We start from the raw sequence: 24,744 nt of genomic DNA, 5'->3' as shown, positions 1-24,744 counted from the left end.
AATGTGTCCCTACATGACACCAACCATCTCTTTAATTGTAATGTGGAACCAACGCCTCTAACACCCCTTTCCTTATGGTCCACCCCTGTTGAAACGGCAAGTTTCCTTGGACTCCCGTTAGAGGATATTGATGACAATTTGTGATCGGTCGCGGCTATTAGGTGGGGCGAGCATTGCTACAACAACAACAACAGGGAGAATGAGATATAATACGCAATTAAATAAAGACTAAAAACTTGAAACAAAATTTTTTTTTTTTAATATTTAAGTTTCTATTGATAGTCATAAGTAAGACCAACTGAACCTTAATCAGGTTATGCTACGCCTCACATTTTTAAAAATTTCACGCGCCCAATGCTTTTATTTAATTGCCTGATCAACGCCCTAGATTGATGAGGACTGTGGTGACTAGTACCTAGGACCTACCTAATTATTTTCTAGCTTTTAGTATTATTATTACTTCATGTAAGTTTGTTTTCAATAAAACCGTTTAACTTATTTAATTAAATTGAATTAAGACAGCGCTTAAACACGCCAGATAGTCATATAGTATGATAGTATAGCCACAAGCAACTTCTAAAGTGTTACCAGTGATTAAAAAAATATAACTTAAAGGTAACTAGCGATTTGACGTGTGTACATTTTAACAAAAACCATTGAAAAGTTTTACACGTTTGCCTTGAGAACAAGTCAAAATTGAGAACAAGTCAAAATTCTAGACAAAAAGATAAACCCACAACATATCATATTCACTGAAATTTGATTTGAAGTTAAAATGTTGAAAATAACTAAAAATTGTATTTGTACAACAGCTAAAAAAATCAGTTAGCTTCTGCAAGTTCGATTGTACGTAGCTTCAGTGTTTTAACATTAAGTACTATCAAAGGTGGCCGTGTTTATTTATCTTGTTTGCCCACTTTTATTAGTAACATTCCTTTTTAAAGGACATAAGTGTGCCGAGTAACGATGGATCAATTCTTCCAGTTATGGCTCCCGAAACCTAGAAAATTGTTAGCTCAAAAAAAGTGGTCATGCCCATTTTCAAAAATTTTGTATTTATTCAGTTGTTTGGTATAAACACGCTTTAAAGGCAAAATGGCATTGATATGAAGGTTTTTTTGGTACGACCTTTTAAACCTCCTTTATATAAAATTTAGCGTTGTTCTCATTCAATTCCGTCCATTGATAGCAAAATTAGCTCTGTTTTTTTACATGTATATGGGGTATTTCATCCCATTTCGACCAATTTTGAACCCGACCCCTTTAGAATTAGCTGAAAGTTGTTCTTCATTTTCTAGCTTACGAAAGACGTTTTTCAGAATTTTTTCAAATTTTTTCATCCAACTCAAAAAAAGTTATGAATTTAAAAAAACACCGTTTTTGTTTTCAAAATGCTATAACTTTTTCAAAAATTTACCGTTTGGGATCTTTTTTTTTTAATTTGTTTTTAAATGTACTTTTCGGAAAAAATACAAAAAATTTTTTAAAGTTTTTTTTTAATTTTTCAGTTTTTCGAGATTTTCGAATTTCGCCATTTTTTTTTTTCTCATAAAAAACTTCAATCAATTCTGCAATCATCCCCACTAATCCCGGAGTGGGCCGATTTTTTTTTTTTACATTTTTTTTATTTAATTGAAAAAAAATTTTTTTCAAAAATAATAATTTTTTTTATCAATTTTATTTATATAACTAAAAAAATGATTTTTAAGTATTCTTTTCTTTATATATTATGGTAATCTACGATTAAAATGACTCGCTTTCGCGTGTCAGCAATTAATCCTGGTTATTTTCTCATTCTCAATAATTTTCTTACATTTTTTTGTTATATAAATAAAATTGATAAAAAAAAATTTAGATTTTTGAAAATTTTTTTTTCAATTAAATAAAAAAAATATAAAAAAAAATCGGCCCATTCCGGGATTAGTGGGGATGATTGCAGAATTGATTGAAGTTTTTTATGAGAAAAAAAAAAAAAAAAAATGGCGAAATTCGAAAAGTCTCGAAAAACTGAAAAATTAAAAAAAAAACTTTAAAAAGTTTTTTGTATTTTTTCCGAAAAGTACATTTAAAACAAATTAAAAAAAGTTTCCAAACTGTGAATTTTTGAAGTTATAGCATTTTGAAAATAACAAGTAAGGAAGGTTAAGTTCGGGTGTAACCGAACATTACATACTCAGTTGAGAGCTATGGTGACAACATAAGGGAAAATAACCATGTAGGAAAATGAACCGAGGGAAACCCTGGAATGTGTTTGTATGACATGTGTATCAAATGAAAGGCATTAAGGTGGACCAGGGGTGACCCTAGAATTTGTTTGTACAATATGGGCATCAAACGAAAGGTGTTAAAGAGTATTTTAAAAGGGAGTGGGCCTTAGTTCTATAGGTGGACGCCGTTTCGAAATATCGCCATAAAGGTGGACCAGGTGTGACTCTAGAATGTGTTTGTACGATATGGGTATCAAATTAAAGGTATTAATGAGGGTTTTAAAAGGGAGTGGTGGTTGTTGTATAGGTGGTCGCATTTTCGGGATATCGCCATAAAGGTGGATCAGGGGTGACGCTAGAATTTGTTTGTATAATATGGGTATCAAAAGAAAGGTGTTAATGAGTATTTTAAAAGGGAGTAATCCTTAGTTCCATAGGTGGACGCCGTTTCGAGATATCGCCATAAAGGTGGAGCAGGGGTGGCCCTAGAATTTGTTTGTACAATATGAGTATCAAAATAAAGGTGTTAATGAGTATTTTAAAAGGGAGTAATCCATAGTTCCATAGGTGGACGCCGTTTCGAGATATCGCCATAAATGAGGGCCAGGGGTGATTCTAGAATTCGTTTGTGCAATATGGGTATCCAACGAAAGGAGTTAATGAGTATTTTAAAAGGGAGTGGGCCTTAGTTCTATAGGTGGACGCCTTTTCGAGGTATCGCAATAAAGGTGGACCAGGGGTGACTCTGGACTTTGTTTGTACGATATGGCTATCAAATGAAAGGTGCTAATGAGTATTTTTCAAAGGGAGTGGGCCTTCGTTCTATAGGAGTTCGCCTTTTCGAGATATCGCCATAAAGGTGGACCAGGGGTGACTTTAGAATATGTTTGTACGATATGGGTATCAAATGAAAGGTGTTAATGAGTATTTTAAAAGGGCGTGGGGCTTAGTTCTATAGGTGGCCGCCTTTTCGAGATATCGCCATAAAGGTGGACCAGGGGCGACTCTAGAATGAGTTTATACGATATGGGTTTCAAATTAAAGGTATTAATGAGAGTTTTAAAAGGGAGTGGTGTGAAGGCGTTTTCCAGAAATCGACCAAAATGTGGACCAGGGTGACCCAGAACATCATCTGTTGGATACCGCTAATTTATTTATATATGTAATACCTGCCAAGATTTTAAGGGTTTTTTATTTCGCCCTGCAGAACTTTTTCATTTTCTTCTACTTAATATGGTTGGTGTTACAACCAATTTATAAAGTTTTTTCTAAAGTTATATTTCGCGTCAATAAAACAATCCAATTACCTTACCATGTTTCATCCCTTTTTTCGTATTTGGTATAGAATTATAGATTTTTTTCATTTTTCGTAATTTTCGATATCGAAAAAGTGGGCGTGGTCATAGTCGGATTTCGTTCGTTTTTCATACCAAGATAAAGTGAGTTCAAGTAAGCACGTGAACTAAGTTCATTAAAGATATGTCGATTTTTGCTCAAGTTATCGTGTTAACGGCCATGCGGAAGGACAGACGGACGACTGTGTATAAAAACTGGGCGTGGCATTAACCGATTTCGCCCATTTTCACAGAAAACAGTTAGCGTCATAAAATATATGCCCATACCAAATTTCAAATGGATTGGTTAATTTTTGTTCGACTTATGGCGTTAAAAGTATCCTAGAAAAATTAAATGAAAAAGGGCGGAGCCACGCCCATTTTGAAATTTTCTTTTATTTTTGTATTTTGTTGCACCATATCATTACTGGAGTTGAATGTTGACATAATTTACTTATATACTGTAAAGATATTAAATTTTTTGTTAAAATTTGACTTTCAAAAAATTTTTTTTTTTTAAAGTGGGCGTGGTCTTTCTTCGATTTTGTTAATTTTTATTAAGCGTTCAGATAGTAATAGGTGTAACGTTCCTGCCAAATTTCATCATGATATCATTACAGCTTGCAGAACTTCCAAATTACCTTCTTTTAAAAGTGGGCGGTGCCACGCCCATTGTCCAAAATTTTACTAATTTTCTGTTCTGCGTCATAAGTTCAACTCATCTACCAAGTTTCGTCGCTTTAGCTGTCTTTTGTGATGAATTATCGCACTTTTTCGGATTTTCGAAATTTTCGATATCGAAAAAGTGGGCGTGGTTATAGTGCGATATCGTTCATTTTAAATAGCGATCTGAGATGAGTGCTCAGGAACCTACATACCAAATTTCATCAAGATATCTCAAAATTTACTCAAGTTATCGTGTTAACGGACGGACGGACGGACGGACGGACATGGCTCAATCAAATTTTTTTTCGATCCTGATTATTTTGATATATGGAAGTCTATATCTATCTCGATTCCTTTATATATGTACAACCAACCGTTATCCAATCAAACTTAATATACTCTGTGAGCTCTGCTCAACTGAGTATAAAAACGGTGTTTTTTTAAAAATTCATAACTTTTTTTGAGTTGGATGAAAAAATTCTGAAAAACGTCTTTCGTAAGCTAGAAAAAGAAGAAAAACTTTCAGCCAATTCTAAAGGGGTCGGGTTCAAAATTGGTCGAAATGGGATGGAATACCCCATATACATATGCACTTACACTATATGTGCATTCCTAAGCGTGTAACTCTATCTACACTTATGAAATTGTTGCGCAGATAATTAGTAGTGCTAAACTCCAGTAGGAATTATACTCAGTGGCAACAGAAATGTATTCTATGACCGAAAAGGATATTCATCGCAACCGATTCAGCTATAGGTTATACACTATGACGAACAGAGGTGCGTGTTTCCGCTATTCAGTACAACCCGTTTTTTTACCCGCAAATGTAGACGTCTATACATGAAAAAAACACGACTTTTGTTTAGGGTTTTAAGCAATGAAATATGTACATATACCGAATTCAAGATACATCAACTGGACTTGGAGTTATGACTCCCGAAACTTGAGAAAATGCTTGGTCAAAATGGCGGTGGTGCCACGTCCATTTTCAAAACTTGTTGACTTTTTCAGTCAGTGTTGTTTGTTATTAAAATTTGGAGGTAAAATAACATTCATATAAAATTATTATTTGCACAGATATTGCTTATTATTTTCACCTACGTTGCTTTCAAACGTCTTTTATATAAAACAAGTAAGGAAGGTTAAGTTCGGGTGTAACCGAACATTACATACTCAGTTGAGAGCTATGGTGACAACATAAGGGAAAATAACCATGTAGGAAAATGAACCGAGGGAAACCCTGGAATATGTTTGTATGACATGTGTATCAAATGAAAGGCATTAAAGAGTATTTTATGAGGGAGTGGGCCATAGTTCTATAGGTGGACGCCATTTAGGGATATAGCCATAAAGGTGGATCAGGGTTGACTCTAGAATGCGTTTGTACGATATGGGTATCAAATGAAAGGTGTTAATGAGTATTTTAAAAGAGAGTAATCCTTAGTTCCATAGGTGGACGCCGTTTCGAGATATCGCCACAAAGGTGGACCAGGGGTGACTCTAGAATGTGTTTGTACGATATGGGTATCAAATTATAGGTATTAATGAGGGTTTTAAAAGGGAGTGGTGGTTGTTGTATAGGTGGTCGCCTTTTCGAGATATCGCCATAAAGGTGGACCAGGGGTGACTCTAGAATGCGTTTGTACGATATGGGTATCAAATGAAAGGTGTTAATGAGTATTTTAAAAGGGAGTAATCCTTAGTTCCATAGGTGGACGCCGTTTCGAGATATCGCCATAAAGGTGGACCAGGGGTGACCCAAGAATTTGTTTGTTCAATATGGGCATCAAACGAATGGTGTTAATGAGTATTTTAAAAGGGAGTGGGCCTTAGTTCTATAGGTGGATGCCGTTTCGAAATATCGCCATAAAGGTGGACCAGGGGTGACTCTAGAATGTGTTTGTACGATATGGGTATCAAATTAAAGGTATTAATGACGGTTTTAAAAGGGAGTGATGGTTGTTGTATAGGTGGTCGCCTTTTCGAGATATCGCCATAAAGGTGGACCAGGGGTGACTCTAGAATGCGTTTGTACGATATGGGTATCAAATGAAAGGTGTTAATGAGTATTTTAAAAGGGAGTAATCCTTAGTTCCATAGGTGGACGCCGTTTCGAGATATCGCCATAAAGGTGGACTAGGGATGACCCGAGAATTTGTTTGTACAATATGGGTATCAAAAGAAAGGTGTTAATGAGTATTTTAAAAGGGAGTAATCCTTAGTTCCATAGGTGGACGCCGTTTCGAGATATCGCCATAAAGGTGGACCAGGGGTGACCCTAGAATTTGTTTGTACAATATGGGTATCAAAAGAAAGGTGTTAATGAGTATTTTAAAAGGGAGTGGGCCTTAGTTCTATAGGTGTACGCCTTTTCGAGGTATCGGAATAAAGGTGGACCAGGGGTGACTCTAGACTTTGTTTGTACGATATGGGTATCAAATGAAAGGTGTTAATGAGTATTTTTAAAAGGGAGTGGGCCTTCGTTCTATAGGTGCTCGCCTTTTCGAGATATCGCCATAAAGGTGGACCAGGGGTGACTTTAGAATATGTTTGTACGATATGGGTATCAAATGAAAGGTGTTAATGAGTATTTTAAAAGGGCGTGGGACTTAGTTCTATAGGTGGACGCCTTTTCGAGATATCGCCATAAAGGTGGACCAGGGGTGACTCTAGAATAAGTTTGTACGATATGGGTATCAAATTAAAGGTATTAATGAGAGTTTTAAAAGGGAGTGGTGGTAGTTGTATATGTGAAGGCATTTTCCAGATATCGACCAAAATGTGGACCAGGGTGACCCAGAACATCATCTGTTGGATACCGCTAATTTATTTATATATGTAGTACCTGCCAAGATTTTAAGGGTTTTTTATTTCGCCCTGCAGAACTTTTTTAATTTTCTTCTACTTAATATGGTAGGTGTCACAACCATTTTATAAAGTTTTTTCTAAAGTTATATTTCGCGTCAATAAAACAATCCAATTACCTAACCATGTTTCATCCCTTTTTTCGTATTTGGTATAGAATTATGGCATTTTTTTCAGTTTTCGTAATTTTCGATATCGAAAAAGTGGGCGTGGTCATAGTCGGATTTCGTTCATTTTTCATACCAAGATAAAGTGAGTTCAAGTAAGCACGTGAACTAACTTCATTACAGATATGCCGATTTTTGCTCAAGTTATCGCGTGGTCCTTCTCCGATTTTGCTAATTTTTATTAAGCGTACATATAGTAATAGAAGTAACGTTCCTGCCAAAGTTCATCATGATATCTTCAACGACTGCCAAATTACAGCTTGCAAAACTTCTAAATTACCTTCTTTTAAAAGTGGGCGGTGCCACGCCCATTGTCCAAAATTTTACTAATTTTCTATTCTGCGTCATAAGTTCAACTCATCTACCAAGTTTCGTCGCTTTATCTATCTTTTGTAATGAATTATCGCACTTTTTCGGTTTTTCGAAATTTTCGATATCGAAAAAGTGGGCGTGGTTATAGTCCGATGTCGTTCATTTTTAATAGCGATCTGCGATGAGTGCTCAGGAATCTGCATACCAAATTTCATCAAGATACCTCAAAATTTACTCAAGTTATCGTGTTAACGGACGGACGGACGGACATGGCTCAATCAAATTTTTTTTCGATCCTGATTATTTTGATATATGGAAGTCTATATCTATCTCGATTCCTTTATATATGTACAACCAACCGTTATCCAATCAAACTTAATATACTCTGTGAGCTCTGCTCAACTGAGTATAAAAATGCACATTACCTTTTTATAAGAATAATCTGGTTGACGATGTTGTTTCATGATGATAGCATACACGGTTATTGATATATAACCAATGAAATTTATAAAATTAAATTTTTCTTAAGTGGGCGGTGCAACGCCCCTTATTTTGAAATTTTCAAAAAAAAAATTAATTGAGAATCGACTTATCAACTAAATTATGAAATTTGGTTATTTTAGGTCCTTTATTTACAGAGTAATCACGTTGTTTATGCTTTCCAAAATTATATATATTGAAAAATTGGCTCGTTTATCGTCTGATTTTGCTCATTTTTGATAGCATATAAAATTTCATAAAGATATCTGATATTCTGGCTGAAGCTATCGTTTTACCGACAAACGGATTAAATTTTTCACCTTGTTCATTTTGATATATGGAAGTTTATTTTTTAGAGCTCTTAATACCCAGGTATAGATAGCATTTCGAATAGCTCGATACTACACCTTCTTCAGTTTATATTCAGAAAGTTACAATTCATAGTTAGACAATTACAATTCATGTTCAGAATTTCCATTTCATATTGAAAATCGCAATTCATACTCAGAACTTCATTTTATATTTTTTATTATTGAATATGAAATGGAAATTCTGAATATAAATTTCAACATTCTGAATATCAATTGTAACTTTCCGAATACCAGTTGAAATTTTCTGAATATGAAATGAAATTCTGAATATGAATTGCAACTTTCTGAATATGAATCGTAACTTTCTGAATATGAAACGAAATTTCTGAATATAGGTTGTAACTTTCTGAATATGAATGGGAACTTTCTCAATATCAAATGGATACGAGTTGTAACTTTGTAATTTTCTGAATATAAATTGTAGCTTTCCGAATATTAATTGTGTTATTCTGAATATGAATTGGAACTTTTTGAATATAAACTGAAAAAGGTGTAGATCGAAGCTTGTTCTAACTGCTCAAATGTTTGCTCAAAATTTTCGAGTTTTTGGGCAATTTGAGCTGACAAATAAATAATGTCAATTTTATATACCAGATGTTTTTATTTTTATTTTATCGTTTGTTTGCTTATACATGGAGCAATGTAGTACGCGCAGATGTATGTATATGACGCTGTTCCAATAGACATTCGAAACTCCTCTAACTAAGGAAAGATGATCTGTGACGACAGCGTTTGCTCAATTTTAGGGCTGATCCTCTACAAACATGTTGTTTTTCTCTGAAATATACATATCTATTTAGCGTTTATCACCCTGGTCGATGTAGCCACTAGACAAATACGCATTTATGTCGGCTTTACAACCAAACTTTACGGACAAAATATGTCATAATGTTCTACTTAGGTACTTTTTAGATGCCAGTGGAGTCGACACTACATTTCGGGCGTACTTTTGGATATCTCCGGAACATCATCGTCACAGAGAGGCTAGTAATATCCCAGTGAGAGCACAAGTTTATACTCTACGCATAATTTTTAGGCGATTGTGATTTCAGCGGGTTGACCGTTGTTTGATCCTCGGCCAAACGTGTTTAAAAACAAGTAAGGAAGGTTAAGTTCGGGTGTAACCGAACATTACATACTCAGTTGAGAGCTATGGTGACAACATAAGGGAAAATAACCATGTAGGAAAATGAACCGAGGGAAACCCTGGAATGTGTTTGTATGACATGTGTATCAAATGAAAGGCAATAAAGAGTATTTTATGAGGGAGTGGGCCATAGTTCTATAGGTGGACGCCATTTAGGGATATAGCCATAAAGGTGGATCAGGGTTGACTCTAGAATGCGTTTGTACGATATGGGTATCAAATTAAAGGTATTAATGAGAGTTTTAAAAGGGAGTGGTGGTAGTTGTATATGTGAAGGCGTTTTCCAGATATCGACCAAAATGTGGACCAGGGTGACCCAGAACATCATCTGTTGGATACCGCTAATTTATTTAAATATGTAATACCTGCCAAGATTTTAAGGGTTTTTTATTTCGCCCTGCAGAAATTTTTCATTTTCTTCTACTTAATATGGTAGGTGTCACAACCATTTTATAAAGTTTTTTCTAAAGTTATATTTCGCGTCAATAAAACAGTCCAATTACCTTACCATATTTCATCCCTTTTTTCGTAATTTTCATCCAATTCATTTTTCGTAATTTTCGATATGGAAAAAGTGGGCGTGGTCATAGTCGGATTTCGTTCATTTTTCATACCAAGATAAAGTGAGTTCAGATAAGTACGTGAACTGAGTTTAGTAAAGATATATCGATTTTTGCTCAAGTTATCGTGTTAACGGCCATGCGGAAGGACAGACGGACGACTGTGTATAAAAACTGGGCGTGGCATCAACCGATTTCGCCCATTTTCACAGAAAACAGTTAACGCCATAAAATCTATGCCCCTACCAAATTTCAAAAAGATTGGTTAATTTTTGTTCGACTTATGGCGTTAAAAGTATCCTAGACAAATTAAATGAAGAAGGGCGGAGCTACGCCCATTTTTAAATTTTCTTTTATTTTTGTATTTTGTTGCTCCATATCATTACTGGCGTTGAATCTTGACATAATTTACTTATATACTGTAAAGATATTAAATTTTTTGTTAAAATTTACTTTTAAAAAAATTTTTTTTAAAAGTGGGCGTGGTCCTTCTCCGATTTTGCTAATTTTTATTAAGCGTACATATAGTAATAAGAGTAACGTTCCTGCCAAATTTCATTATGATATCTTCAACGACTGCCAAATTACAGCTTGCAAGTTTTAAATTACCTTCTTTTAAAAGTGGGCGGTGCTACGCCCATTGTCCAAAATTTTACTAATTTTCTATTTTGCGTCATAAGTTCAACTCATCTACCAAGTTTCGTTGCTTTATCGGTCTTTTGTAATGAATTATCGCACTTTTTCGGTTTTTCGAAATTTTCGATATCGAAAAAGTGGGCGTGGTTATAGTCCGATATCGTTCATTTTAAATAGCGATCTGAGATGAGTGCTCAGGAACCTACATACCAAATTTCATCAAGATACCTCAAAATTTACTCAAGTTATCGTGTTAACGGACGGACGGACATGGCTCAATCAAATTTTTTTTCGATCCTGATTATTTTGATATATGGAAGTCTATATCTATCTCGATTCCTTTATATATGTACAACCAACCGTTATCCAATCAAACTTAATATACTCTGTGAGCTCTGCTCAACTGACTATAAAAAAACATTACGAAATTGTCTGCCTATGATGACGTGGCGGTTTTCGAAATGGTACCAGCGCAATATGTCAGTAAATATTTCTTTTTAGTTTTTCCCAATTGAATAACAATTATTATTTACTGGTGTTAAGTTCATTAATTCTTAAAATATCTCTACAAACAAATATTTTCTCTTTCAGACCTTTTGAGTCGAACCATACTAACTAATCACACTATACTAACTAATACATCCGAATACTAATCAACGCAGGAGGTCTTAACAATGTAATAATTTATTAAGCCTATCAATAATCGATAGTGAGTCTTTCAGAAAAAGTTCTTCAAGTTTACATTCATAATACATTTTTGCATTTCTCAAACATTTTTTTTGGACTGCCTAATCCGTACCGAATTTCGCGTCGTCTTCAGTAATGTTATGTGTTAGCTTAAAGTCACTTAAGTAATGTTATGTGTGTTCTATTTCCGATTTTGGTTGCCGTTTTTACCGCAAACTGCCATGAAAAGGTCTCAGTGAAAACTCACTTGCCTTGCAGATGCTGTTCGGAGTCGGCATAAAAAATTCAGTTGTCCCGTCCCGCCAATTTGTAGGAAAAATCAAAAGGAGCACGGAGGCGGCCGCCAAGTGTATTTCTTCTATGAAAAGCTTACTGAGAGCTTTTCAATGAAAACTCATCTGCCTTGCAGATGCCGTTCGGAGTACGCATAAAACAAGACCGCCAATTTATAGGAAGAATTAAAAGGAACACGACGAAACCCTCTTCGGAGGTTATCGCGCTTTACATTTTTTTTAATAAGAACCACCCTATTGTACATATATATATAACAAAGACATTTTGTTCGGAGTTGAATTAACAATGCGATAGACTATCGAAAATTATAAATAGCGCCACCATAGATAGTTCTGCAACTCTAATTGAAGTACTTTTTTTACCAAATGTATTAAAAATAGTACCACTGTATCGAAGATTTCATCACTGGTGAGTGTATGTAGTATATATATATGGTATTTGCCTTAGAGTCGATTGTATGAAAAGGTATATATTTGCAATAAGTATCTACATTTTTTTTTTTAACTAAGAGGAAACGAGAAACTCTTATTCAAATTGCTGTTGCCCTAGTAAAATTGCTTAAATCTTGTTTGTCAGTAAGTTAAGCGACATCGGAAACAGCTTATTTAGTTGGGAACTCTTTATTTCAATGCAAAACTAGATTATAATAGGGATTCTCTTAGCTGCGAAACCAGTGCGAGTATATTAATTTACTTATGAATTTAAGAACACGCAATGTTAGCAAAGAGAAGTAGAACAAAAAATTGTATTCAATTATCTTTTGAAAGATTCGGACTTAATAAAATTGAATACTACTAATTATACAACAACTATGTATAAACAATCAAAGTATTTTACAGAAAATTTTCAGTTGACCCACAAAAATAATGAAAGGGAGTCGAAATCATTAAGAGATAAATAACATTCATTGAGGTAATAATTGTATAAACGAAGAGGTTTCAACGACAAAGCAATTCACTAGCAAATTAAGTAGTAAATACAGAGTTGCATTCATTTCAAAGAGATCCGATTGAGACTGCAAATTGAATACGTGCATGAAAAAAATTTTAATACATGACCAAGCAAGGGAAAATAAAAATATGTATGTATGTTTATTTATGGCTATACAAAATTGTAGAGTAAATATTTTAACAATAACAACAACAATCGCTTGTTATGCTCTTAAGTAAGCGTAAGCAATGAGTAATAAGCAAGACAAATAATAGCAGGTATGTATGTACAAAACAAGGTGCGAAGAGGTAACCGTTGTGATGATACCATGGCGGGACAAGGGACAGGTGACCGCCGGAAATCAGCTGATTAGTACTTTTTAATATGATTTGACACTTCAACTTCGGACGCCGTATGATTTGTGTGTGTATGTAGGTATGTCACCATGCTTGTATGGTTCGGCCATGGATAATACTCAAAGTCGTGATACAGATATAAAAGCAATATAATCACCCTTATACCCTGTGTCCCATGGGTAACCATGCGGTACGTCTCAATATACTGCAAAATCCATCATGCTGCAACTGTATTGAGGATGATGAGGTGAAATCATAACATCACTTTATGCTTGATTGTCCAGCTTTTGCCAGAACAAGGCGAAGGTACTTCGGTCGCGACTCACTTTGATCTCCTGAGGATTTATCCAAGGTTGAGATCGGTATCATTCGTAACTTTATCGTTGTTACCCAACTATTATCTAAGTAGCTTTATCTACGTCACCGTTACTTTATTCTATTTTATTGTATTTTTTATGTATACAACGAACATTTATTTATGTTGTCCAAGTGAATTTCCCCTATCAGGGCAGCTACCACGAAACGTAACCTATACCCTGTGTCCATCTACTGCCTGTTGATTACGGTTAAAATAACAAAACATTTTTCGTGCCGTATTTAAGAGGAGAATAGGAAGTACCTAATTTAAAAAACCCAAAGCGTTTAGTGAAATATCAAAATTTCGAAAACAAAAGCAGGGCAAATGAAGTAATTAGTCAAGTTTTCTGCATTTAATAAGTGTTTTTTAAACCCCAGTATGTCATGCAAAATACAAATTCTTAATTATCTTATTATTGCTTTATTGAATGCCTTATAGAGTAAAAAAGTTACACCTTTTTCAAGTGTACTTCAGAAACTATGAAATGTTGTTAAGAAATCGTAAAATATACGTTAGAATTATTATTTGTAATTCAGAAACTATAAATTGGACTTCAGAATAGTCAAATGTACTTCAGAAAACGTTATATGTATGTATTTTAAAAAAAGTCAATTTCAATTTAGAAACTGTAAATTGTACTTCAGAATAGTCAAGTGAAGTGCAATTGCTTATGCTGAAAAGTATTTTCCAGTTTCCCATCCGCACAATTTTCATAATAGTCTCAAAAATAGCGGAAATTTTGTCCCATTGTCACGCTTCCCTGGGGGTCAATTCCCTAACTGTGAAAAACTGAAAAATGTACACTCATTGAAAACTCATTTGCACACTCAGTTTACACTTTAAATTTTCATGCGATTTTGTAAATTATTGTATACATTGTTCCGCTGAATGAGCGCTGAATGTAAAAGTCTTATGTCAGTGAGAAAATATTCATCAAACGCCATGAAAACAAAAAAGTCATTCTGCAAGAGTGCGTATGAGTTTTGAATGTCAGAATAGTGTACACTGGCTGCCAAGAAAACTCACGAAGTTTTTATCAGTGAGTTTTTTTGTTCACAGTTTTGCTTTACAGAATCAGAATTTCAAAGTTTACACAATTTCTTGTGTACACTTTACAGCTCACAGTTAGCGAATAGGGCCCCTGATCTAAGTGTAAAGGCTCCATTACTGATACTTAGCATAGGCTTGACTTGACTTGGCGTAAACTTGGCAACTTAGCCACGATTATACTCCACTTAGCGCATACAATCTGGCATCATAATCAATAAATGTCAATTTGTATGACAAAATGTCAAAATGAAATGGAAACAAGCAAATGGAATCTCAAAATATAAACGTCACTTAGAACTTATATAGAAAATCAAAATTCAACAGACTTTTAAGTCAAGTTAAGTGTTGCTAAGTTTTGAGTAATCAGTAACATGCAATGTTCATTTAACAGAACTGTAAATCAAGTCAAGTCTATGCTAAGTATCAGTAATGGAGCCTTAAGGCTTCAAGTTTCTAGCTCAATGAGAAGTTACAAAAATCGATCGCAGAATTTCACATGCTCTTTATTGATTTTCGCAAGATCTCTAAATATGTATGTCGATCCCTGCACTATCGCGGCCGCCGTGGTGTGGTGGTAGCGTGCTTCGCCTACCACACCGAGGATCCCCGGCTCACGCCCTAGACAAAAAAACAACATCAAAATTTTAGAAACAAGTATACATATATAGTTAGAAAAAAGTTTTTTTAAGGAGGGTCGCCCTTCGGCATTTATTTATATTTTTTATCTCCAAGTTTCAAGACTATACCTCCACGGGGAGTTTCTCAAAAATTGATTACAAGACTCTCCACCTTTTGCGGACAAACATGAAGCAGTAAGAAAGTAAAAATAGACCCGGAAATCAACTTGTGTAAAGGCTAATTCAACAAGACCCGCTAGTTATCTCTTAATCGCTATGAATGACGCCTATTGAGAGCGCTAAGCAAGTTCAAGCCAGCGAAACCTCTAGGCCAGGGCTATTCATTTCATAGCACAATTGTGCCCTCTCAATTCACACGCATATGATTCGCTCTGACGTCGTTAATTGAGTTAGTCGTCGCTTGGCACTTGGTGTAGCAATATCCGGCTGATCGGTATCAAAATATGTATGAAAAATTATGCGTGGTATATATGCTTGTTGTTAGCTCGTTGCTTGCTAGTAAGCGACTAAATAAAAAATCAATTCACCCGCACGATCACAGCGACGATTGCGCTTTCACTAATACAGGTGCACTTTCAGTTTTGAATAGCCCTGCTCTGGCTATTAATCCTTACACGATAAGTATGTCTACATAAAGCTCATCAATAAACCTACTGCGATACACACTGTTATTATCACAAAGGACCACAAATCTTCCGAAGAACTTTTCCCTCTAATATTCCAACAGCAATTCCATCTCCTCTAAAATCTGGTATCTGTAATTTTTAAGCAAAACCGAATACAAAACTTTACTCTGTGGTAAATTTTCAGAACTTTACCAGCTGGTGAAATTACCATGTCAAATTATATGGGGCTGTGGGCCGCCTTGTAGATCTTAAACATCTGTTTTAATTACAAAATTTATAGTTTTGATATGGATAGATATTTGAATGATACGCTCTCTAAAAGATGGATATCGCTAAATGAATGAAAATATGTCGAATTTTAAAAGTTAATTAAAAGCAACTTTAAGATCAATTAAAAACATACTAAGCCCAATTAAAATCACAGTCCTCATAGTTTTAATCAATTTCATCTCTCAAATCTTTTGTTTTAATGGATTTGCTTGAAAGATGTGAAAAAGTATCAAATATATGATCGAAAAATAAAAATCACAAAACAATAACTTAGCCTGGACATATAAAATCATGGAACAGCGATTCCAGCTGTAAGCAAAATAAACAAATATGATGACTATAATTATTTGCGAGTAGCTGAAAAAATGGGCGACTCGCCAAAACTTGTATTACCACTAGGTCTATAAACCTGCGCTTAAAAAATCAAGATCAATAAAATTAGTAGTAACGGGGAAATGGTATCAAAAAGTTTCCTAAATTTTTGTTTTATTTTTATAAAAGCGGTATTCATGTATAAATTTCCGTGCATCGTGAAATGCCAAAATTAAGTATTGAACATTTGAATATTTGTTTTCTTTGGATATTTCATTTTTGTTTTGTAAAGTATTTGAAAAATAAAATTTCTCGTAGATCCGCGCCTGAGGAGGGCATTATTATCTAAACGCTTATTTTTTTGTTAATCCTAAACACATTCAGCAAAGAATCACTACGCCAACTAACACTAATAAAATTAAGTCCTATCTGGAGAAATTAAGATCATGCTTTACAAGTTAAGTATCACCCCAGCTTGCTATATGGTGCCGCAGCATGGACCATGACAACATCAGATGATGCGGTTCTAGGAGTGTTCGAGAGAACAGTTCTTCGAAAGATGTATGAGCGTCTACGCGTCGGGCACGGCAAGTACCGACGAATATTTATTGATGAGCTGTACGAACTTTATTAAAACACAGCGGCTACGCTGCCTGGGTCATGCATGCTATGCTAATGAAAGATGATGCTCCGAGAAAAAAAGTATTCCTATAGGATCCCGCCTATGGAAGCAGAGGAGGAGGGCGCACACACGTCGCTGGAAGAACCAGGTGGAAAACGATTTAAATTCCCTTGGTGTTTTCAGTTGGCGCCAGTTTGAACGGTTAAGCTCCAATTAAATTTAATACCTACGTAAACACATTCAGTCCATTGATGTAAATAAATATAAATACGAGTACTAAATAAAATTTCTTTTTTAAAAAGTAAGTTAAATACAAATTTTTCTCTACGATAAATATTCAATAGTATAAATTTCGAATTGCTCAGAATCTCTTGATTTTTATACTCAGTTGAGCAGAGCTCACAGAGTATATTAAGTTTGATTGGATAACGGTTGGTTGTACATATATAAAGGAATCGAGATAGATATAGACTTCCATATATCAAAACAATCAGGATCGAAAAAAAATTTGATTGAGCCATGTCCGTCCGTCCGTCCGTCCGTTAACACGAAAACTTGAGTAAATTTTGAGGTATCTTGATGAAATTTGGTAGGTAGGTTCCTGAGCACTCATCTCAGATCGCTATTTAAAATGAACGATATCGGACTATAACCACGCCCACTTTTTCGATATCGAAAATTTCGAAAAACCGAAAAAGTGCGATAATTCATTACAAAAGACAGCTAAAGCGACGAAACTTGGTAGATGAGTTGAACTTATGAGGCAGAATAGAAAATTAGTAAAATTTTGGACAATGGGCGTGGCACCGCCCACTTTTAAAAGAAGGTAATTTAAAACTTTTGCAAGCTGTAATTTGGCAGTCGTTGAAGATATCATGATGAAATTTGGCAGGAACGTTACTCCTATTACTATATGTACGCTTAATAAAAATTAGCAAAATCGGAGAAGGACCACGCCCACTTTTAAAAAAAAAAATTGTTTAAAGTAAAATTTTAACTAAAAATTTAATATCTTTACAGTATATAAGTAAAATTATGTCAACATTCAACTCCAGTAATGATATGGTGCAACAAAATACAAAAATAAAAGAAAATTTCAAAATGGGCGTGGCTCCGCCCTTTTTCATTTAATTTGTCTAGGATACTTTTAACGCCATAAGTCGAACAAAAATTAACCAATCCTTTTGAAATTTGGTAGGGGCATAGATTTTATGACGTTAACTGTTTTCTGTGAAAATGGGCAAATCGGTTGATGCCACGCCCAGTTTTTATACACAGTCGTCCCCCTGTCCTTCCGCATGGCAGTTAACACGATAACTTGAGTAAATTTTGAGGTATCTTGATGAAATTTTGTACGTAGGTTCCTGGGTACTCATCTCAGATCGCTATTTAAAATTAACGAAATCGGACCGTAACCACGCCCACTTTTTCGATATCGAAAATTACGAAAAATGAAAAAAATGTCATAATTCTATACCAAATACGAAAAGAGGGATGAAACATGGTAATTGGATTGGTTTATTGACGCGAAATATAACTTTAGAAAAAAGTTTGTAAAATGGTTGTGACACCTACCATATTAAGTAGAAGAAAATGAAAAAGTTCTGCAGGGCGAAATAAAGAACCCTTGAAATCTTGGCAGGTATTACATATATAAATAAATTAGCGGTATCCAACAGATGATGTTCTGGGTCACCCTGGTCCACATTTTGGTCGATATCTGGAAAACGCCTTCACATATACAACTACCACCACTCCCTTTTAAAGCTCTCATTAATACCTTTAATTTGATACCAATATCGTAGAAACACATTCTAGAGTCACCCCTGGTCCACCTTTATGGCGATATCTCGAAAAGGCGTCCACCTATAGAACTAAGCCCCACACCCTTTTAAAATACTCATTAACACCTTTCATTTGATACCCATATCGTACAAAAATATTCTAGAGTCACCCCTGATCCACCTTTATGGTGATATCTCGAAAAGGCGACCACCTATAAAACGAGGGCCCACTCCCTTTTAAAAATACTCATTAACACCTTTCATTTGATACCCATATCGTACAAACAAAGTCTAAAGTCACTCCTGGTCCACCTTTATTGCGACACCTCGAAAAGGCGTCCACCTATAGAACTAAAGCCCACTCCCTTTTAAAATACTCATTAACACCTTTCGTTTGATACCCATATTATACAAACGTATTCTAGAGTTACCCCTGGTCCACCTTAATGGCGATATCTCGAAAAGGCGACCACCTATACAACTACCACCACTCACTTTTAAACCCCTCATTAATACCTTAAATTTGATACCCATATCGTACAAACACATTCTAGAGTCACCCCTGGTCCACCTTTATGGCGATATTTCGAGACGGCGTCCACCTATAGAACTAAGGCCCACTCCCTTTTAAAATACTCATTAACACCTTTCGTTTGATACCCATATTGTAGAACAAATTCTAGGGCACCCCTGGTCCACCTTTATGGAGATATCTCGAAACGGCGTCCACCTATGGAACTAAGGATTACTCCCTTTTAAAATACTCATTAACACCTTTCATTTGATACCCATATCGTACAAACAAATCCTAGAGTCAACCCTGATCCACCTTTATGGCGATATCCCTAAATGGCGTCCACCTATAGAACTATGGTCCACTCCCTCATAAAATACTCTTTAATGCCTTTCATTTGATACACATTTCATACAAACACATTCCAGGGTTTCCTTCGGTTCATTTTCCTACATGGTTATTTTCCCTTATGTTGTCACCATAGCTCTCAACTGAGTATGTAATGTTCGGGTACACGAACTTAATCTTCCTTACTTGTTTACAGTAACCTTGATAATAACAAACGAACTGTTGTAAAAATTCTCTTAGTAAAAAGTGCACAAATAACGGCACATCAATGAAAATCAAGAATGCTATTCTAAGCATTTAAAAGAAGAGTGCTTTAAGCAAACTAAATTTTTACTTACCTAAGACAATCACATAAGCGTTGCTGTGCAAGCATTTAAGGTAAAAACTTCAAGCGCACTTCCGTTCAGTCAGCTACACCATCTGCTTATTATGGTTTACTGCTACAAAAGCGACTTCAATTCGAAATCACGAGTAACTACTTTTTACTCGAATGGAAAGCTTGACGTGAAAATAAATAATATAAAACAAAAATTTTGCGCATTCAAAAATAATAAATAACCCGTGTTAAATAAATACTCTTTTTCTGAATTCATACTATTAAACTCAGCTTGTTGCTTCTATGGCACAAATTCCCTTAAAAGGTCTGCATTTGTTATACCAGTTTGCTACGCTTTCAACGCTCGGTATGCATCGCTTGCAAGCTAGCAAAAAAGAGCAAGAAATGCTAAGCGAAAATACCAGGCGAACAGCCAGTCAGAGTATGCTACTCTCCACGATTTCATTTTCTCTTGACTACAGAGCTAAATGACGCGATTTGGCGGGCACTCATTTGCTTAGCCTCAGAAAGCAAATCGAAAGAAATAACTACAGATAACTCTCATATGACGGGACGGCATCAACTTCATACGTGTACGAATTTCTATAAAATTTTTTATTGCTATTTCGTCAGCTTAGGATGTAAATTTGCCAAGTTTAAACTTTTTGGTGTTGTTTTAGGCCCAGAAGTGTCTGATTTTAAACTTTTCAGTCCATTTTTAAAGTAGTTGAGATTTAAGACCTATCTTTCAGTTAAGTTTAATATATAATCCCAAAAAAATTTAAAAAACACATTAGTAAGTTGAGAGGTTTTCAATTTAGTTCAAAAAGTTAAAAAAAAATTGCTAAAACCAATGGATGAATGGTTTTAAATTTTGAATTAAAATTCCATCCATGTATCTTTGCATTTCCACAAAATAATTTTCATCAATTTCCAGAAGTTTGATTAATCAGAAGATTTGCACATGTAGCAAGGACCTATGACAATACAAAAAATTTAATAAGGTATTCCATTATCCTCTGATTTCCTTATTATGCTAATATTCATATTTTATTAAACTCTGAGCGCTAAATTGTCATTCAATTTTATGCCACTTAATCAAAAACTAAGTGAGGAACATGCCGAGGGATGAATGGCACAAGGTGCTTAAAAATGTCATGTCGCAAGCGTCAAACTCAGGGCCCGAATCGTAACATGCGATCACGGATTGGCAACTATACGGAAGAAAATTACGTGATACGTCAAACGTATAAACAAAATGGGACTATAACATCCGATAGCAAACGGAACGTAATTTATTTTTTATTTAATAATTTGGGAAAAATTTAAAGAACGTGACATCAGGACGGACAAAGCGACAGCTGTTTCGATTATACCTTGTAAATCTCTTCAAAGGCTTTTCTCCCGGGAGTGGCATTCGAACCCGTAATTTTTCAATTCACAATAAATTCTACGAGCCACACTAGGTTGGATTGTATTTTTAGCTCACAATAGATTTTGAACTGGCAAATTGGTTGCCAAAATATAAATAATAAAGTAAATAACTGCGATGGATCAAATTTTATTGCTTTGTTTGAACTCCAGCAATAGCGAAGGCGATGAAAAGATAGTCCAAAAGCGATTAAGAGAGTGCAGTAACCCTTTGGATTTATCGAACAAAGCGCAAGAATATCATTTATGTATTATATCTTTGTAATAAAATATTATTTCAGTTTCTTGAAGAGATTGCGCTCAACTTTAGAAGTTTTTCGTTACCTTCTGGAGAAGTTAAATTTGAAGCAAGCCAATACCAAACTGGGTGGGTCGCCATGAATTCCGCCAATATTTCCTTTTCGCTTGGATTAAGCTTGTTTGATTTCGACCTTTGTTAATAATAACGGTTTGAAATTTGTTATTATATTTTACTTATTCATCTATTTTAACAATTTTTTTTTACATTTAAATGAAATTCGTGTGTATACGATCGCCAGTTTGTGTGCGAATGAAAGTGTAACAAAACGTGTACGTTCAGTCACTCGTCATGTATGTTGCAATACAAAATTACGATCGAAGTAGTACGTTCACGTATGTCATAAAACGAAAATCATATTTTTTCGTGACGAGTTATACGATCACGGATGTTACGATTTGGCCCCAGAGCACCAGGCTAAACCTTCCCTGTTCTATTGGACCTCTGGTAGGGTTGGTAGTTTAATAATTCATTACTGGTAGAAACAAAAAAAAACACTTGAATCTAAAAAACGGAGATTGACGAAAAAGATACGGAAACAAGGAGAACAACTTTCAGGACTGTCGAATGAAAAAATATTAAACTAAAAAATTGGAATTCAGCGGGTTGATAAGCGCACTTTACACCTTCCACAACCTAATTGTCAACCTCACCTACGCGGGGCGAATCCTGTTACAAGTATGCATGTATCATACACATATTTAGCAGTCTAGGCTCTGGCAACCCCAAGTTCGCTATGGCATTAGGGAGTGGGGCGGGATGGCCTAGAAGGTTCAATGTGATTATATTAAAACGTTCCCAAGATGGTCGGGCTAGTACCTGATGTTGTTACCAGAACGTACCGGATCTATATTCGGCAAAGAACCATCAACATCGGTAACACTCCCCAAAAACCTTCGGGGAGTGTCTCTATCGTTACAACAACAACAACAACAAAAAAAAAATTTAAAAAAACTAAAAGTTAAAAACACGGTAAAATTATAGCTCAGTCAGCAGATAATTGCAGATTTTTATGTGGTTGTTTATAATTTTGATGATTTTGGTGAACACAGGAAAAAAATTGTGCAGAAAGGTCTTTTCATCGGATTTAATTTTGATCGCAAACCAGGCGTTGAACCCAACTAGGGTAGTGTTTGCATTCCACTCCCGGTTTCGGAGGAGTCTAGTGTCATTTTGGGGTTTTTCGTTAATATCTTTTGAACGACTCAAAATATTTTCCGTCCTCGGATTGTTAATACCGAGGTGAATACGCGTCGTTTGACATCGCTCACGATATTTTTGGACGTATATTAGCTTAATTTTTACACACTCATCTTTCTGGCAACAGAGCTACGATATGTATATCATCCGTTTTATGAGGGGTTTACTGTGTTATTTACGACTTCCCCTGTCTGTTGTTGTTTCCCAGTTGTTTACTTCGTTTCTATCAGCATTGCTGTACATATGCATATATGTATGTGGCTTGCGCTTACCAACAATACATATCACATACGGAAGAAGCAATGCCCACCAGTAGAGCTGCAAAAGTATCGATATAAATATCGATACATCGACACCAGGTTCGCGGTGCGATTATCGATGTTTTTTTCTAAATATCGAGTACTTTATTCCCATTTCTTATTCTATTTATTATTATTTTCTAGCGGAGGAATTACCAGCTTCTAAAACTTTGGTAAGACAAATAAAACATGAATAAACAAAATTACATACATTATGTAAGATTTGTGTTTATTTTAGATGAATGCCTAAAAAGTTGGTGGCTCTGAATATTGAAAAATTCTTACAAAAGTTCAATGAGAAAGTTACGTTATTTTTTTCATACATGTATTCGTATATGTAGATATACACGCAACAGAATACATCATTGAGTTTGAAGACGAAAATTGTGTTGCCAAAAAGCTACGAAGTACAAAGTCAAGCATTTGGACCCATTTTGACAAAATCAGTAATACTATTTCAAAAAATGTTATACAACTAGTGGTATACGTCCAATTTGTTTCACCATCTAGAACGATCGCATACAACTGCAAATTTACATTCACATAGCTCGCCAAATAAGATTAATTTTTATATGAAAAAACATATGAAGATCCATCATCACGTAAAAAGGCTTTTGACAGCACCCTACTGTGGTTTAGCCACCGCAGACGCTTGACCTTTTCACATAGTGGATGACAAAGGGTGTCGTAACTTTGTATATACCCTGGCTTCGCTGCATAAACTACCATCGCGGACAACTTTGCAGAATGTGTTTTATGGTTGTTTCGAAATTATGAAGACAATATTACATAAATATATACATGTATATATTATATTTACATAAATGTCTGATATTGCTTTTAAATTAAGTAATAGCTTTTCACTATAACAAAAAATTCGATATATATCGCGATATATCGATACCCTCCCTCTTAAATATCGAAAATATCGAGTATGCCGAATATCGATACTTTTGCAGCTCTACCCACCAGCATTGTTGGACATTTCATGGGCGTTTAATCAGTATTTGTCTGTGGGTGTGCGCAGATACAGAATACTTAAATAATAGGGGGACTCATGAAAGCATATAAACTTATAAGGTGTAAAATTATATCCATTTACACACGCTGTTATATGAACGCACCTAGTAATACTCTTGATAAACTTGATTGCTTATCAGATGTATTATTGCCAAACAAAATTTTTTAGATTGTTATACAAATTAAAAAATGCCAAGATTAAGTGAAAAATCAAAACTAAAACGTCTGCACTAAGATATTCTTGTAAATGAATTGCTAATGTTGGAGATTTCTGATGAAAATGTGTGCTGTAATGTCTGTAAGGTTGCATTCCTTTGAGTTTACCGCGTTTACACAATGAAATGTCCGCTTAAATTTATACAAATTGTGTAAATGATTTTTCATACAAAATTTGACAGTTCGTTTACGCACTAGATAAATTTATACGTTTACAAACTTTATAAGGCATTTATACGCTTACATGAGTCCCCCTAATATGTAGGTACATATCGGTTTCCTTGGACTTGTTATATGTTTTGAATTGTATGTGTTTTTCGAGATTGCTTTTTGTTATATCAAGTTCTTTCTACGCACATGTTTTCGTCATACTAGTTGACTTAACTTTGCTGTTAAGTATAGAATTTCCTATTTCGCTTGATATACGCAT

General features: G+C 35.0%; 1 protein-coding gene across 7 annotated transcripts in view; it reads right to left on the bottom strand.

Annotated features, from left to right (window-relative positions):
• The window catches only part of ATP8A (ATPase phospholipid transporting 8A1), a 329,156-nt gene that overhangs the window by 221,477 nt on the left and 82,935 nt on the right, over nucleotides 1-24,744 (bottom strand). The window lies entirely within an intron of this gene.

Source organism: Eurosta solidaginis, chromosome 3 (genome assembly GCF_040869045.1).
Source record: "Eurosta solidaginis isolate ZX-2024a chromosome 3, ASM4086904v1, whole genome shotgun sequence".
NCBI classification, from domain to species: Eukaryota; Metazoa; Arthropoda; class Insecta; order Diptera; family Tephritidae; genus Eurosta; species Eurosta solidaginis.
Note: the sequence above shows the minus strand (reverse complement) of the source record. Positions and strands in the feature narration are given on the sequence as shown.